The following is a 15,767-nucleotide window of genomic DNA, read 5'->3' on the forward strand; positions in this document are numbered from 1 at the left end:
TCAATATCGTTTTCTTGCCTAGTAAATATGACATCTAGCATTGAGGGTACATCGAGCCCTCATTTTCTTGTGCTTTCCCTTACATGTTGCGTTAGGAAAAACTCTTGCACGAGATCCAGGAGCTTTTGGTCCCAACAGCTTTCTTGGCTTATTATATCTAGAGTATTCCAATTTTTATTTGTATTAAAATCTCCAGTTAGTATAATTCTTTCTGATTTCTCTTCCATTTTATGTAGTAATGATCTTAAACTCTGAATTGTATTCTCTGCCAGGTCCTCATACTCGTCTCTTTCCCGTCTGTTTGACTTGGGTGGCATGTACATATTGGCTACAATTACTTTCCCTTCAGTTGTATTGATCTCTGCTGCAATCATTTCTACTTGTGAGGGTATATCTAGTTCTAGTTCTTTGACTTTTAGATTTTTCTTAGTTAATATTATAATTCCTCCTCCTTTTTTTAAGTTCCTATCTCTTCTCCATATATTATATTCCTCTAAGGTTGGGATGTCATTTGATAGCCTTGGTGTTAATTTTGTTTCAGGTAAGCATATTATATGTGGTTCATTTTCTCTGACATAATCATTCATTCTAATAATTTAGATACCATTCCATCCACATTTGAGTACATCAACTTTATCATCTTGTTTATATACTTGTCATGACTTGGTTCTACTACCTTCCTCCTTTTTGTTCCCTCCTGTTTATGTACCACTTTCGTACCTGCAATCCTATTACTTTGTAAGAAAATGTATTCTTCTCCCCCTCTGATCTTCCCTCATTTTTTGTTTTTGCTTCCTCCCTCTTCTCTTTCAGTAATTCCAGTTCCTCTTGTGTTAGGCATCTTTTTATCCATACATTTTTGAACTCCTCTTTTTCCATAAGATTCTTTGCATTTTTTAGTATCTCCTCCACGGTGTTTACATTCTGGAAGGTTACCTTTAGGGGTCTTGACTTGCTTCTCTCGTATTTCCCTAGCCTTTTGAGTTCCTCTATGTCTTTATTACAGATTTCCTCTGATGCTTCTTTCAATATGCTCATTACATTTGCCATCTCCTTTTTGTCTCTTGAGATCTTATTTTTTACTTCTTCCTCTTCTATACAATGATTACTATAGATTTGTTTATATCTACTGAATCTTTGTCTAACTTAGGATTGTTTTGGATTATTCTTTTCACTTCCTTTTTAATGCTTTTTTCTTCCACCCTTGTTTCTAAGTCTTTCTTTACTTTCACCATTTCAGCATAAGTGGTTTCCACATCATTTTTGTAGCTTTGCACAGTTTCATTCACCTGTGTTATCTTCTCAGTATCATTGCTCTGGTCTATCGGACTGCTTACTTGCCTAATTGTCTCTGTATCATTTTTGAACTCTTCCATAATACTCTTGTGGTTGACTACTGTACTTGCCATTTCACTAATTTTTCTCCTAAGTGAACCCAGTTCTACTGTCAGCTCATCTATGATTGTGTCTTTCTTGTTGACTTGTGTGTGTTGTTGTGTGTGTGTGTGTGTTAGTGTATGTGTGAGTGTGTATGTGTGCTTGTGTGTGTGTGTGTGTATATATATATATTTAGAGAGAGAGAGAGAGAGAGAGAGAGAGAGAGAGATTTTCCCCTCCTTCCCCAAATGTTCTCCCAGTACATGATACAATATTTTCCACAAATATTCGTAGCACATATCACAAACTTTTTAGATAAGAATCATATTTTTGATCAAGTGTTTTAGCAAGGTACAGTACCTGTTCATTGACGTCCGTGGTTGCCCGGCGTTGCAATGTGCAGTACCTGTCCACTGATGTCCCTTGTTCCTTGGCGTCATTACCTTTTCCAGCACACCTGACGCTAAAGTATCGCTCACCTATGCTACGCACCTAAACGAACACTCGCGGCACAGTTCACCTACATTCTACATACAGTAGAAGTTATCACTAAATGTCAGACCAAGGTACAGTTCCTGGTCAATAACATCCATTGTTCCTTGCCATCGTTACCTTTCCCAGCACACCTGATGCTAAAGTATCGCTCACCTACGCTACGCACCTAAACGAACACTCGCGGCACAGTTCACGTATATTTTACATAAAGTATAATTTATCACTTAATGTCAGACCAAGGTACAGTACGTACTGTTCAATGACGTCCGTCGTTCCAATTTATATTTGTATTAAAATCTCCAGTTAGTATAATTCTTTCTGATTTCTCTTCCATTCTATGTAGTAATGCTCTTAAACTCTGAATTGTACTCTCCGCCAGGTCCTCATATTCGCCTCTTTCCGATGTGTTTGATCTAGGTGGCATGTACAAATTGGCTACAATTACTTTCCCTTCAGATGTATTGATCTCTACTGCAATCAGTTCTACTTGTCAGGTTATATCTAGTTCTGTTTCTTTGACTTTTAGATTTTTTTTAGTTAATATTATAATTCCTCCTCCTTTATTTAAGTTCCTATCTCTTCTCCATATATTGTATTCCTCTAAGTTTAAGATGTCATTTGATATCCTTCGTGTTAATTTTGTTTCAGTTAGGCATATTATATATGGTTCATTTTCTCTGATATAATCATTCATGTGTGTGTGTGTGTGTGTGAGAGAGAGAGAGAGAGAGAGAGAGAGAGAGAGAGAGAGAGACAGACAGACAGACAGACAGAGACAGAGAGAATTTTTGTCAATACTGGGCAGTGTACAATATTTAGAATTTCATTGTGTATGTGAAAGAGAGAATGAGAGAATTATTATGTCAATGCTGGACAGTTTCTTTATAATTTCATTGTGTGTGGGTGAGAGAGAGGGAGAGAGAGGGAATTATTAGTCTATGTCACCACCTGGCATTTTATTTATAATTACACTCTCTTTCAGAAACTTCAGTACAAGAGGCTGAGCCAAGCAGTGCATCTGATGTTATGATCGAAGTTTAGGAGGCTCAAGTTAACCATTCAGGTGTGTTGTCTGTTGGATATGCAGGTTTTTAAAAACAATAAGTTTTTGTATGTGTGTGTTAGAGAGAGAGAGAGAATTATTGTATCACTACTGGACAGTTTATTTATAATTTCATTGTGTGTGTGTGTGTGTGTGTGTGTGTGTGTGTGTGTGTGTGTGTGTGACTGAGAGAGAGAGAGAGAGAGAGAGAGAGAGAGAGAGAGAGAATTATTGTCACTACTGGATGGTGTACAATATTTAGAATTTCACTGTGTGTAAGGGAGAGAGAGTGAGAGTGAAAGAATCATTATGTCAATGCTAGACAGTTTCTTTATAATTTCAATGACTGTGGGTGAGAGAGTGATAATTATTAGCCTATGTCACCACCTGGCATTTTATTTATAATTACACTCTCTTTCAGAGACCAGTACAAGAGGTTGAGCCAAGCAGTACATCTAATGTGATCCAAGTTCAGGAGGCTCAAGGTAACCATTCAGGTGTGTTGTCTGACTGATTTGCAGGTTTTTAAAAATTAGTTTTTGTGTGTGTTAGAGAGAGAGAGAGAGAGAGAGAGAGAGAGAGAGAGAGAGAGAGAAAATTATTTTGTCACTACTGGACAGTTTATTTATGATTTCACTGTGTGTGTGTTCTTACCTAATTCTTACCTAATTGTATCTTTACAGGAATGAGTCAAGCTCGTACTGTCCCGTGTCTTAAACCATGTTTATCGTACATATCCTTAAAATTGTGAATTGTCTTGGCACACACTATTTCATTCGGTAGTGCATTCCACTGATCAATTGCTCTATTTGGGAAACTAAATTTCCTTACGTCTTTATCACCTCTCTTCTTATGCAGTTTTTTGCAGTGTCCTCTTGCTGTTGCTTCCCCATAGGTTAAGTAATCATTTATGTCTATTTTCTCCTTCCCTGATATGCATTTATATAGCATAATCATGTCACCTCTTTTCCTTCTCTCCTGTAGTGTTGTAGGACTACATAATAGATAGATAGATAAATAGATAGATAGAAGCAGGGAGTCAGATGATGAGAAGGTGTTGTGTCTGCGAGAATCGAGCAGTGCTAAACATGCTTACACACTCTTAACACTGAGGAAAGCTGACGACAGCGGCCAGTAAGGAGATGATGCAGTTAGCTGTCAGCAGTCCTCTCGTGAACAAAGATCTGGTAACCATGCACACACATATACACACATACTCACACACAGGCTCCTTAAGCTTTCCATCCACGAGGAACACACGTGACACACCCCTGCTACACCAGATTTTAGGAAAGAGAGAGTAGAAGGAGACAAGCGACCCTAGAGACAGGTCACGGAAGAAGGGCTTAGCGATTTGAGAGAGAGAGACAGATAGCGAGACAGGGAGGTAGCTACCCGGGACTTATATTCGTTCCGTGTGAGAGACTTGTTAATATTTCCAAGACAAATAAAAATAGTCCCATACTATTCTTTACCTCTCCTGTCACTACATGACATTTGGTGGGGAAGCTACTACAAGATATAAAAGCCGCTCGACCACAAGTCTAAAATATACTTCTCTACAAGTAACTACAAAGTCTTTATGACATTTGGTGGCAGCGGTGGGATACGAACCTCGTCTACGAATCAACATTAAATTCCTACAAAATATCAAGATTGAAAACAAGAATACCTCTCACAACCAACAACTCACAAATAGCTCCTGACAGTTCTCTCCATCCAGCCCCCTCCGTCTCCCAGATCATCATGCTGATGCAGAGGTCAAGAGATCACACGACGCCTTGCAAGTAGCTTAACGACAAACCAGCAAATCTGTGGACATCGTCTCCGAATTAAAAGCAAATTTCTACAATAGCAACCGATACTTAACAAGATTAGCTTCAGTCTACAAGTGAATTCCTACAAAATACAGCCTACAATGCAAATAGTCTACAAGTCTACAATTAACAACTCTACGTCGTCTGTATAATCTTCTACACGCACCTACAAGAAGCGGCAGTCTTCATCCCACAACGAGTAAATCACTAGAGAAAAGGACCGAGAAAACATCGACATAGAAAACCGGAACAAACAAACGAAGAGTGAGACACGACTCATAACTCTTCTTACTCACTCATCTTCACTCAAGTTACTCATCGCTACTCATTCACTCACCACAGCTACCAGTGTGGGAAGTTGAGGTCATCATGCGTGCTTGCTGAACAGACGCCACGTCAGTCAACACACCACCTGCACCACCACTCACACCATTCCCACCACGGTAAAAATTAGTGAGTTACATAGATACTTCATTTATACAATACACAGTGATAGACAATAAGCTTCTGCACAAACATATAAAACGTGTTGTATAGTTACAGCTTAAATACACATACCTACTTCAATTATCTTCATAACTCAAACATTAAATAATCACCAACAACAAATATAACATTTATTTACTACCAACGAGTGTTACCATTTATACCTACATAAAATACGTGTTACATACATACAGCTATACATTATTACATCTACAAGTGATAAAGAAAATATACCATCACAGTTACTCAGTGAGCGATTAAAAGAACTGTATTAAACATTTATTAATTAAAGCTACCTAGTGGAAACATATAAATTAAGTTACAAGGTAAACTAGAGAAAAAAAAAAAAAAATGGCCAACACAAATGCCGTTAGCAAGAGTGAACATCTTCAACACAATCGTGAAGACAATGATTTCCACACAGTGCTGACACACATAATTATTACCCACGATAGGTACAGGTGAACAACAAATCAGTGTATATAGTTAATACTGTATATAGTATATATAATATATATATATATATATATATATATATATATATATATATATATATATTATATAAAATAACATAATATGGGACTATATAATATCATTTTATAGTATCTGTGCAATATAAACTAAACTTTAAAAAAAGTATCCCAAGGAAATTAGCCAGTAATTATGCAACCATGAACAAAATGGAAAAAGTGTACACAAGCAAAGAAAAACAAACTATAGAAAATCAATACATAAAAAAAAAGAAAAAAAAAGAAAAGGAAAGGAAAGAAAGAAGAGTGAGAAGGAAAAAAGAGAAATAGAGTAAGATCACATAACAAACAAATGAAAATAAGTGTAAGTGTTACTACATATGCCAAAATACCACATAAACTACAAACAAAAAAGCAAATTGTGTCTCCACAAACAAGTGGCATGACACATCATCACTATCATCGACCGCAGCATATGTTAGGACTGCAGTTATTACAATTATGTTACACTTATTACAATTATGTAACTACAAACAATATGTACCATTTCTGTGACAGTTGCATTAACAAGATGTAACTTTTATGTAACTTTAACTACAATTCTGTAACTACAAACGATATGTAACAATTATGTAACGACAAACAATTGCATTATGTTACACTAACTACAATTATGTACCTACAAACGATATGTAACAATTATGTAACGACAAACGATTGCATTATGTTACACTAACTACAATTATGTACCTACAAACGATATGTAACAATTATGTAACGACAAACGATTGCATTATGTTACACTTTGCCAATTATGTAACAGTTGCATTAACAGGATGTAACTTTTATGTAACTTTAACTACAATTATAAGGCCAACACAATTATGCATTAACACAATATTTTGTAACAATTCATAAAATGTTACAATTATGTAGTACCACAATGTTAGTACAATATTATAAGTCATACAATTATAGCACAATTCTGTATTACCAGCATCATCATACAAGTTAGGTGAAATATTAGACATTACTAAAGTGATAACTCAAATATGTAATGTATAACTTAGCAGTATTACCATTGCACAATTATATGCGTACGTCTGTTGTACATGCACGTCTTACAAAGTGTTATACAACAACCATTGCATTTATTCAAATATGTATACAACTTGTTTAAATGTATTATTACTGAATAATCACTATTTACTATGAATAATATATGTATACAATATTCATACAATTATGTTACTTTTACAATATTATGTATTTCACTTAATTAGCTTATAAGTTCATTATAATATGTATGTAGTATGTATTAATATGTTATAACTATTAAATGTCGAAGGTACGCCATTTTCGCGCGGCCGAGCAAATGTAGGACTACATAATAGATAGATAGATAAATAGATAGATAGAAGCAGGGAGTCAGATGATGAGAAGGTGTTGTGTCTGTGAGAATCGAGCAGTGCTAAACATGCTTACACACTCTTAACACTGAGGAAAGCTGACGACAGCGGCCAGTAAGGAGATGATGCAGTTAGCTGTCAGCAGTCCTCTCGTGAACAAAGATCTGGTAACCATGCACACACATATACACACATACTCACACACAGGCTCCTTAAGCTTTCCATCCACGAGGAACACACGTGACACACCCCTGCTACACCAGATTTTAGGAAAGAGAGAGTAGAAGGAGACAAGCGACCCTAGAGACAGGTCACGGAAGAAGGGCTTAGCGATTTGAGAGAGAGAGAGAGACAGATAGCGAGACAGGGAGGTAGCTACCCGGGACTTATATTCGTTCCGTGTGAGAGACTTGTTAATATTTCCAAGACAAATAAAAATAGTCCCATACTATTCTTTACCTCTCCTGTCACTACATGACATTTGGTGGGGAAGCTACTACAAGATATAAAAGCCGCTCGACCACAAGTCTAAAATATACTTCTCTACAAGTAACTACAAAGTCTTTATGACAGTGTTGGTAGATTCAGTTTATTTAGTCTTTCTTCGTAGCTTAGATCCCTTAAGCTTGGTACCCATCTTGTAGCGGCCCTTTGAACTTTTTCAATCTTGTCTATGTGTTTTTTGAGATGAGGACTCCAGACTACTGATGCATACTCCAGGGTTGGTCTGATGAATGGTGTTATTATCTTAGCATTTCTTCATTTATGTATAAGAATGCTAGTCTCATATTTGCAAGCAGTGTATACATGTTCCGTACCTTCTCACTGATGTGGTCTGCCGGAGATAGTCTGTTATTGATAATCACACCTAGGTCCCTCTCTCTTTCTGATGTGTGTAGGGTTTTATTTCCTAACGTATAATCCCAATCAGGTCTTTTTCCACTATTACCAAACTTGATTACATGACACTTGTCCACATTGAATTCCATTTGCTATGTATTACTCCATTCATGAAGTTTATTTAATTCTTCTTGTAGCTCTTTATAAGAGTCTGTGTTAGTAATTCTCCTTTGTATTTTTGCATCATTTGCAAACATATTTAAATAGCTTTCATTTCCAATGTTATTGTTTGTATCATTTATATATACTAAAAACATGATTGGTGCCATCACTGAGCCCTGTGGTACTCCACTAGTCACCTCTTTCCATGATGGGTAATTTCCCCTTAGTATTGTTCTCATTTCTCTTCTTATGAGAAAATCTTGCATCCAACAATACAGTTTGCCTCGAATTCCTTCTTGATTGTACAGTTTCCATACAAGTCTTTGGTGTGGTACTATGTCAAATGTTTTCTTGAAATCTAAATAGATACTGTCCACCCATCCTTCTCTTTTCTGTTATGTGTCTGTTACTCTGTCATAGTAGCTCAACAGATTAGTAACACATGATTTTCCTTCTCTGAAACCAAACTGTCTTTCTGTTATCATATTGTGTTCTTCTAGATGATTTACCCAAGCTTTTCTTATAAGCTTTTCTAATACCTTGCTTACAACACTGGTTAGTGATACTGGTCGGAAGTTGAGTGGATTTTGTCTATTCCCTTTCTTAAATAAGGGAACAATGTTTGCTTTCCTCCAAATATCAGGTAGTTTACCTTGTCTCAAAGAATCCTTGAAAATTAAAGATAATGGTTTACTTAACTCCTTTGCACATTCACGTAGTATCCAACATGAAATTTCATCAGGACAATTTGCATTTCCTTTGTCTAATTTCCTTAGCTCCTCCTGTATTCTTTTTCTGGTGTTTGTATATCTGGTAGTATGTGTGGGCATGCATGTTCCACATAATCCCTCTCATTTTTTTTTCCTCTGTAAAAACTGATTGGATTTTTTTGTTTAGTGCTTCACAGATATCCTTCTCTTGTGTATAGGTGATTCCCTCGTCTGTAATGGATTGCATTTTATCTTCTACTTTAGTTTTGCTTCTGATGTAGATGTAAAATAGCTTCGGTTGATCACTACTTTTATTTATGATATCCTCCTCAAACTGTTTTTGGGCTTCTCTCCTTATTTTTGTATAATCATTTCCTGCCTGTGTGTAATAATTATGTCCTTTCACTATTGTGTCTTCTGTATCTATTCCACAACAAATCTCTTTTTTCTTTTGATTTTTTACATTCTGTATTGAACCATTTCTTTATTTTCTTTTCTGCTTCTTTGTGCTTTGGGATGTACTTCTGGACTCGTATTTCATAAAGTTCACAGAATTTTTTATATATAGCATTTAAATCTTGTCCTCTAAGCTCCTTTCCCCAATCAGTTTCTAAGAAGTACTTCTTTAGGTCATGATAGTTTCCCTTTTTATAGTTAGGCTCTTTTTGTAACTTTCATTGCTGTTAACTATGTCATATGCTATCCTGAAGTTGCAATTTAGTACTGCATGGTCGCTTTCGCCAAATGGACGATGGTATATTAAATTGTCAATATCGTTTTCTTGCCTAGTAAATATGAGATCTAGCATTGAGGGTACATCGAGTCCTCTTTTTCTGGTGCTTTCCCTTATATGTTGCGTTAGGAAAAACTCTTGCACGAGATCCAGGAGCTTTTGGTCCCAACAGCTTTCTTGGCTTATTATATCTAGAGTATTCCAATTTATATTTGTATTAAAATCTCCAGTTAGTATAATTCTTTCTGATTTCTCGTCCATTTTATGTAGTAATGATCTTAAACTCTGAATTGTATTCTCTGCCAGGTCCTCATACTCGTCTCTTTCCCATGTGTTTGACTTGGGTGGCATGTACAAATTGGCTACAATTACTCTCCCTTCAGTTGTATTGATCTCTACTGCAATCATTTCTACTTGTGAGGGTATATCTAGTTCTATTTCTTTGACTTTTAGATTTTTCTTAGTTAATATTATCATTCCTCCTCCTATTTTTAAGTTCCTATCTCTTCTCCATATATTATATTTCTCTAAGTTTAGGTTGTCATTTGATAGCCTTGGTGTTAATTTTGTTTCAGTTAGGCATATTATACGTGGTTCATTTTCTTTGACATAATCATTCATCTCTAATAATTTAGATACCATTCCATCCACATTTGAGTACATCAACTTTATCATCTTGTTTATATACTTGTCATGACTTGGTTCTACTACCTTCCTCCTTTTTGTTCCCTCATGTTTATATACCACTTTCGTACCTGCAATCCTATTACTTTGTAAAAAAAAATGTATTCTTCTCCTCCTCTGATCTTCCCTCATTTTTTGTTTTTGCTTCCTCTCTCTTCTCTTTCAGTAATTCCAGTTCCTCTTGTGCTAGGCATCTTTTTATCCATACATTTTTGAACTCCTCTTTTTCCATAAGATTCTTTGCATTTTTTAGTTCTCCTCCACGGTGTTTACACTCTGGAAGGTTACCTTTAAGGGTCTTGACTTGCTTCTCTCGTATTTCCCTAGCTTTTTGTGTTCCTCTGTGTCTTTACTACAGATTTCCTCTGATACTTCTTTCAATATGCTCATTACATTTCCCATCTCCTTTTTGTCCCTTGAGATCTTGTTTTTTACTTCTTCCTCTTCTATACCAGTGATTACTATAGATTTGTTAATATCTACTGAATCTCTGACTTAGGATTGATTTGGATTATTCTTTTCACTTCCTTTTTAATGCTTCTTTCTTCCACCCTTGTTTCTAAGTCTTTCTTTACTTTCACCATTTCAGCATACATGGTTTCCACATCATTTTTGTAGCTTTGCACAGCTTCATTCATCTGTGTTATCTTCTCCTCAATATCACTGCTCTGGTCTATCAGACTGCTTACTTGCCTAATTGTCTCTATATCATTTTTTAACTCTTCCATAATACCCTCGTGGTTGACTACTGTACTTGCCATTTCACTAATTTTTCTCTTAAGTGAACCCAGTTCTACTGTTAGCTCACCTATGGTGATGTCTTTCTTGTTGACTTCCTTTCCTAATTTTTCTATTTCTTACTTTTGCAAGTGCATCTGTTTCTTAATTTCATCAATCTCATATTGAAAAGCCGTCTCAAGCCTGTGTACTCGTTCAACCAGTGTGTGTGTGTGTGTGTGTGTGTGTGTGTGTGTGTGTGTAAGAGAGATAATTTTTGTCAAAACTGGACAGTGTTCAATATTTAGATTTTCACTGTGTATGTGAAAGAGAGGTTGAGAGAAGTATCATGTCATCGCTGGGCAGTTTATTTATAATTTCATTGTGTGTAGGTGAGAGAGAGAGAGAGAGAGAGAATTATTGGTCTATGTCACCACCTGACTTTTTTTTTATATGCCTAATTACACTCGCTTTCAGAGACTTCAGTACAAGAGGCTGAGCCAAGCAGCGCATTTGATGTAATCCAATTTCAGGAGGCTCAAGGTAACCATTCAGGTGTGTTGTCTGTTTGACTGATTTGTAGGTTTTTAAAAACAATAAGCTTTTGTATGTGTGTGTGTGTGTGTGTGTGTGTGTGTGTGTGAGAGAGAGAGAGAGAGAGAGAGAGAGAGAATTATTATGTCACAACTGTACAGTGTATATATAATTTCGCTGTGTGAGAGAGGTTGAGAGAGAGAGAAATGTTATGTCACCTCTAGACAGTTCATTTATAATTTCACTGTGTGTGTGTTTGAGAGGGAGAGCGAGAGAGAGCATAATATATCATTGCTGGACAACGTATATATATTTTCACTGATGGTCTGTGTGTTTGAGAGAGAGAGAGAGAGAGAGAGAGAGAGAGAGAGAGAGAGAGCATATATCACTACTGGATGGTTTATTTATAATTGAACACTCTAACAGAGACATCAGTACAAGAGGCGGACCCGAGCAGTGCATCTGAGGATGAAGTCACACTTGAAGTTTCAAAGCCTTCTGCAGAAGGACGGACTGATTCAGGGAGTTTGGTTCCAAGTTCTACACAAGACATTCCAGTTGCTGCAGAATTGCATCAGCTCCAGCTTCAAGTCAAAGAACTTAGAGAGGAAGTAAATGCTCTCCATGATGAAAATAAAAAGCTGCGTAACTACCTGTGCTCCACCTCAGATGCAGAAGTGGCTGGCCGAAAAAATCTTAGTAAATGTTTTTCAAGTTCGCAAGTGAAATATTTGTGCGATGGAACACCCATAAAACGGTGGACTGGTGAGGATATCAGAAGAGCACTGACTCTTCGGTGTGTCAGCAATAAGGCATACAGATTTCTCATAGAAAAATGGCAGTTTCCACTCTCATCAAGGTCTACACTCAGCCGATTGGTTAGACATTTTGAGGTAGAACCAGGCATCTTAACTTCTGTTATTACCCTTATGAAAGCCAAGGCAGAGTCAATGACAAAACAAGAACGTATATGTTGCCTCTCATTTGGTGATCGCAGTGCTTCCAAGGTGTGGTCTTTTGACAAAGCCAAAGACAAAATTTATGGGCCTCACAAAAATGTCCAGTGTGTGATGCTAAGAGGCTTATGTGCACCTTGGAAGCAAATAATTTTTTATGATTTTGATTGTCCACTTGTGAAGGAGCTACTTTTTTATTTGATATCCAGAGTGGAGGCAGCTGGGTTTCCTGTAGTGGCATGTGTAAGTGACCTTGGCCCAACCAATGTTAGGCTGTGGAACACTTTGGGAGTATCACCAGAAAATCCTCATTTCCTTAATCCTGCTGCTTCAGATAGAGATGTTTATGTATTTTCAGATGCACCTCATCTTGTGAAATTAATAAGGAACAATTTACTTGATTATATGGATTCAAATTGTCAGATGGAACCTATGTGACCAGCAACTGCATGAGAGAACTTATATCAAGATCTCAGTGTGATTTCAAAGTGACACATAAACTTTCAGATAAGCACATACAAGTCCAAGGTGCCAGCAGGATGAATGTTAAACTAGCTGTTCAGCTTCTGTCGGCAACAACAGGAAAAAGTATAAAATATTTTGGAGAACAGGGCTTATTACATTCCAAGGACTGGGGGTCTACAAGTAATTTCATTTTGCTAACTGATGCATGGTTCGATTTCTTCAATGCCAGAGTTCAGTTTTACCGAGAACAAAGCAGAAATGCATAAGGCACAGCCCTTGATAAGCAAAACACGGTGCTTGACAATATGATAGAAATATTTAAGTCATTGGAAGTATGTGCTGGCAGAAAACAATTCCAGTTCCAAGAGGGGATACTGTTCTCATGTCATGCATTGCCCAAGCTTTATAATATGTTAAAAGAAAACTATAGGATTTCTTTCCATATGACTAACAGGCTTAGCCAGGATGACTTGGAATACTTTTTTGGCAGCTTGAGGAAGATGGATGGGTTATGTGATCACCCAAACCCAGTGACAGTAAAACAAAGACTTAGAATGTACCTACTAGGTAAAGAGAATTCCATGAACTTATCAGGCCCAACCTTTGGGAAGTCTTTCTCAGAAGCCTCATTCAAAGCCATGAACAATGGTGAGACAGTGCTAAGTGAGCCAGAAAAAAGGGATTGTGAGCTACAAAAAGAACTCACTTTGTCTGCAATGATGTTTTCATCACTGCCTCTTGAGAATACAGAAGTAGGAATTGCTGATGAAAATGATGAAAATAAAAATATGGATGAAGGGATGGAAGAGGCCATAGAGGAAGAGGGAGAAATTTATTTTGCAGGATATATGGCACTAAAATTTCCACAGTACAAATTTGTTCACAAAACTAAAAAAGGAGAGAGCAAAAAAACAGCTGGGAAAATTCACACTTAACTCAACCAAGCCCTGAATTCTTAAAGAAAGTTGAAGAATTGGGACGCCTTTTTAACCCGCCCCGTCCCGACGACGTATGGGTACGTCACCACGATTTGCATTTGCCAGTCCCGGCGACGTACCAGTACGTCGTGCAATTGCAATGTGCATAATTTCGACAATTTTCAAATTTCGCGCTTGATTTGTGGTACGTACCCTCGCCTGACCTTCCCCTACCTGCCACCAGGCGGGGACACTCGGCGACCCCGCGCTAGCCCGCCACGCGTCCACTCACCTGGTAGCCACGGTCCTGCTCAGACATGGCTAAGAGAGGTCTCTCAGAGAGCGAAATTCAAGTCGCCCTGGACACCTTTACCGGCGACAGTGATTCCCCACTGGATGACGAGGAGATGGACAAAGATTATGTGCAGCCAGAGGAAGAAGAAACCACCAGCAGTGACGAGGAAGTTCCGTCACCAAGGAAGCGGCAGTACGTGACTTACCGTGCTGCTAGAGAGGGGCAGGAGGCAAAGAAGGCACGTGGTATGTCATATCCCTATCCCCAGCGTGCCTTGGAAGCCGAATTCGAGGTCGAGGACGAGGACGAGGACGAGGACGGAGACATGGGACCTGCTGCCACGTGGTATGGGCGGGAGGTGATTACCCATCGTGGCCCAGAGCGCACACCACGTCGTCTAAGCAGGTATGGGCCTAGCATTCTGTTTGGGGCGGTAGGAAGTGAAGTGGAGGGAGTGGGGAGTGAAATGGACATTCCTGGGATTAGGGAAAGTGAGAGTGAGGTGGGTGAGTCATTGCTCTCCCTACGCAGTGTGAGGCGGCAGAGTGGATCACGTGGGCCAGTGCGGGTGCGTTCCTTATCACGTGGGGTTGTGAGGGAGGGGGAAGGTGGGGAGGAACCACTCCAAAGCACGTCTTATGCTCCCCAATATCCCCTAACACGTGGTCGAGCAAGGTTGCGTGAGAGAGCACGTGGTGTGGTAATGGAGGGGGAAGGTGGGGAGGAACCACTCCCCAGCACGTCTTCTGCTCCCCAATATCAAACTATTTCATCCCCACAGCCCCCTAATGTTCCTCAAGGCCGTAAAGGTAAGGGAAAGGGAAAGGGTAAAGGCAGAGGGAAGAGGAGTGACAGTGGGGAAGCCCTCCGTACTCCTTCTCCCCAACCTCCCCAACCAGGATCTCCTCCCCACCCAGACGAAGGCGGTGATGGGGACGAGGGATTTGTGTCATGGGATTGGGAGGATGGGAGTGATTTTTCTCCCCTCATTCACCCCTTCACTGAGCAGGGGCGATCTGGCTGCATTGCACCAGGTATTCACTGTAATTCAAGCAGGTTGGATTTTTTCCACCTGTTTTTCAGTGAGGCCTTCGTTGATCAGATCGTGTTTCAAACAAACCTGTTTGCAAGCGGCCAGCGGCTAGAAAGTGAAAGATTGGGAACAAGGAGTAGGCATTCAATGATTTATGATTACCCTGTCTCCATTCCAGAAATATTCTTATTTTTTGCCCTTGTCCTTTTGATGGGTATAATAAGAAAAAATAGAATTCCTGCTTACTGGACTACGGACCCTGTTATGTTTACCCCCATATTTGGTCAAGTGATGAGCCGTAATCGGTTTCAACAAATTCTAAGTCGCCTCCATTTTTATGATGCTAATGACACTGCAAATGCAAACATCACGGACAAAATGAGGCGAATTAGGCTGGTCTTTGATCACCTCAGGCAAACCTTTCGATCCTCATTCTATCCCTATAGAGATCTCGTCATAGACGAGAGTCTCGTGTTGTGGAGAGGCAATATTTCATTCAGACAGTATATACCCAGCAAAAGGCACCGTTTTGGGTTCAAGATCTTTGTTATGTGTGACTGTAGGACTGGATACGTGCAAGACATAGTCTTGTACACCGGTGCACAGACAGACATAATAGAAGATC

Source organism: Coenobita brevimanus, chromosome 55, assembly GCF_032717465.1.
Source record: "Coenobita brevimanus isolate Jiangsu-jjx chromosome 55, ASM3271746v2, whole genome shotgun sequence".
Taxonomy (NCBI): domain Eukaryota; kingdom Metazoa; phylum Arthropoda; class Malacostraca; order Decapoda; family Coenobitidae; genus Coenobita; species Coenobita brevimanus.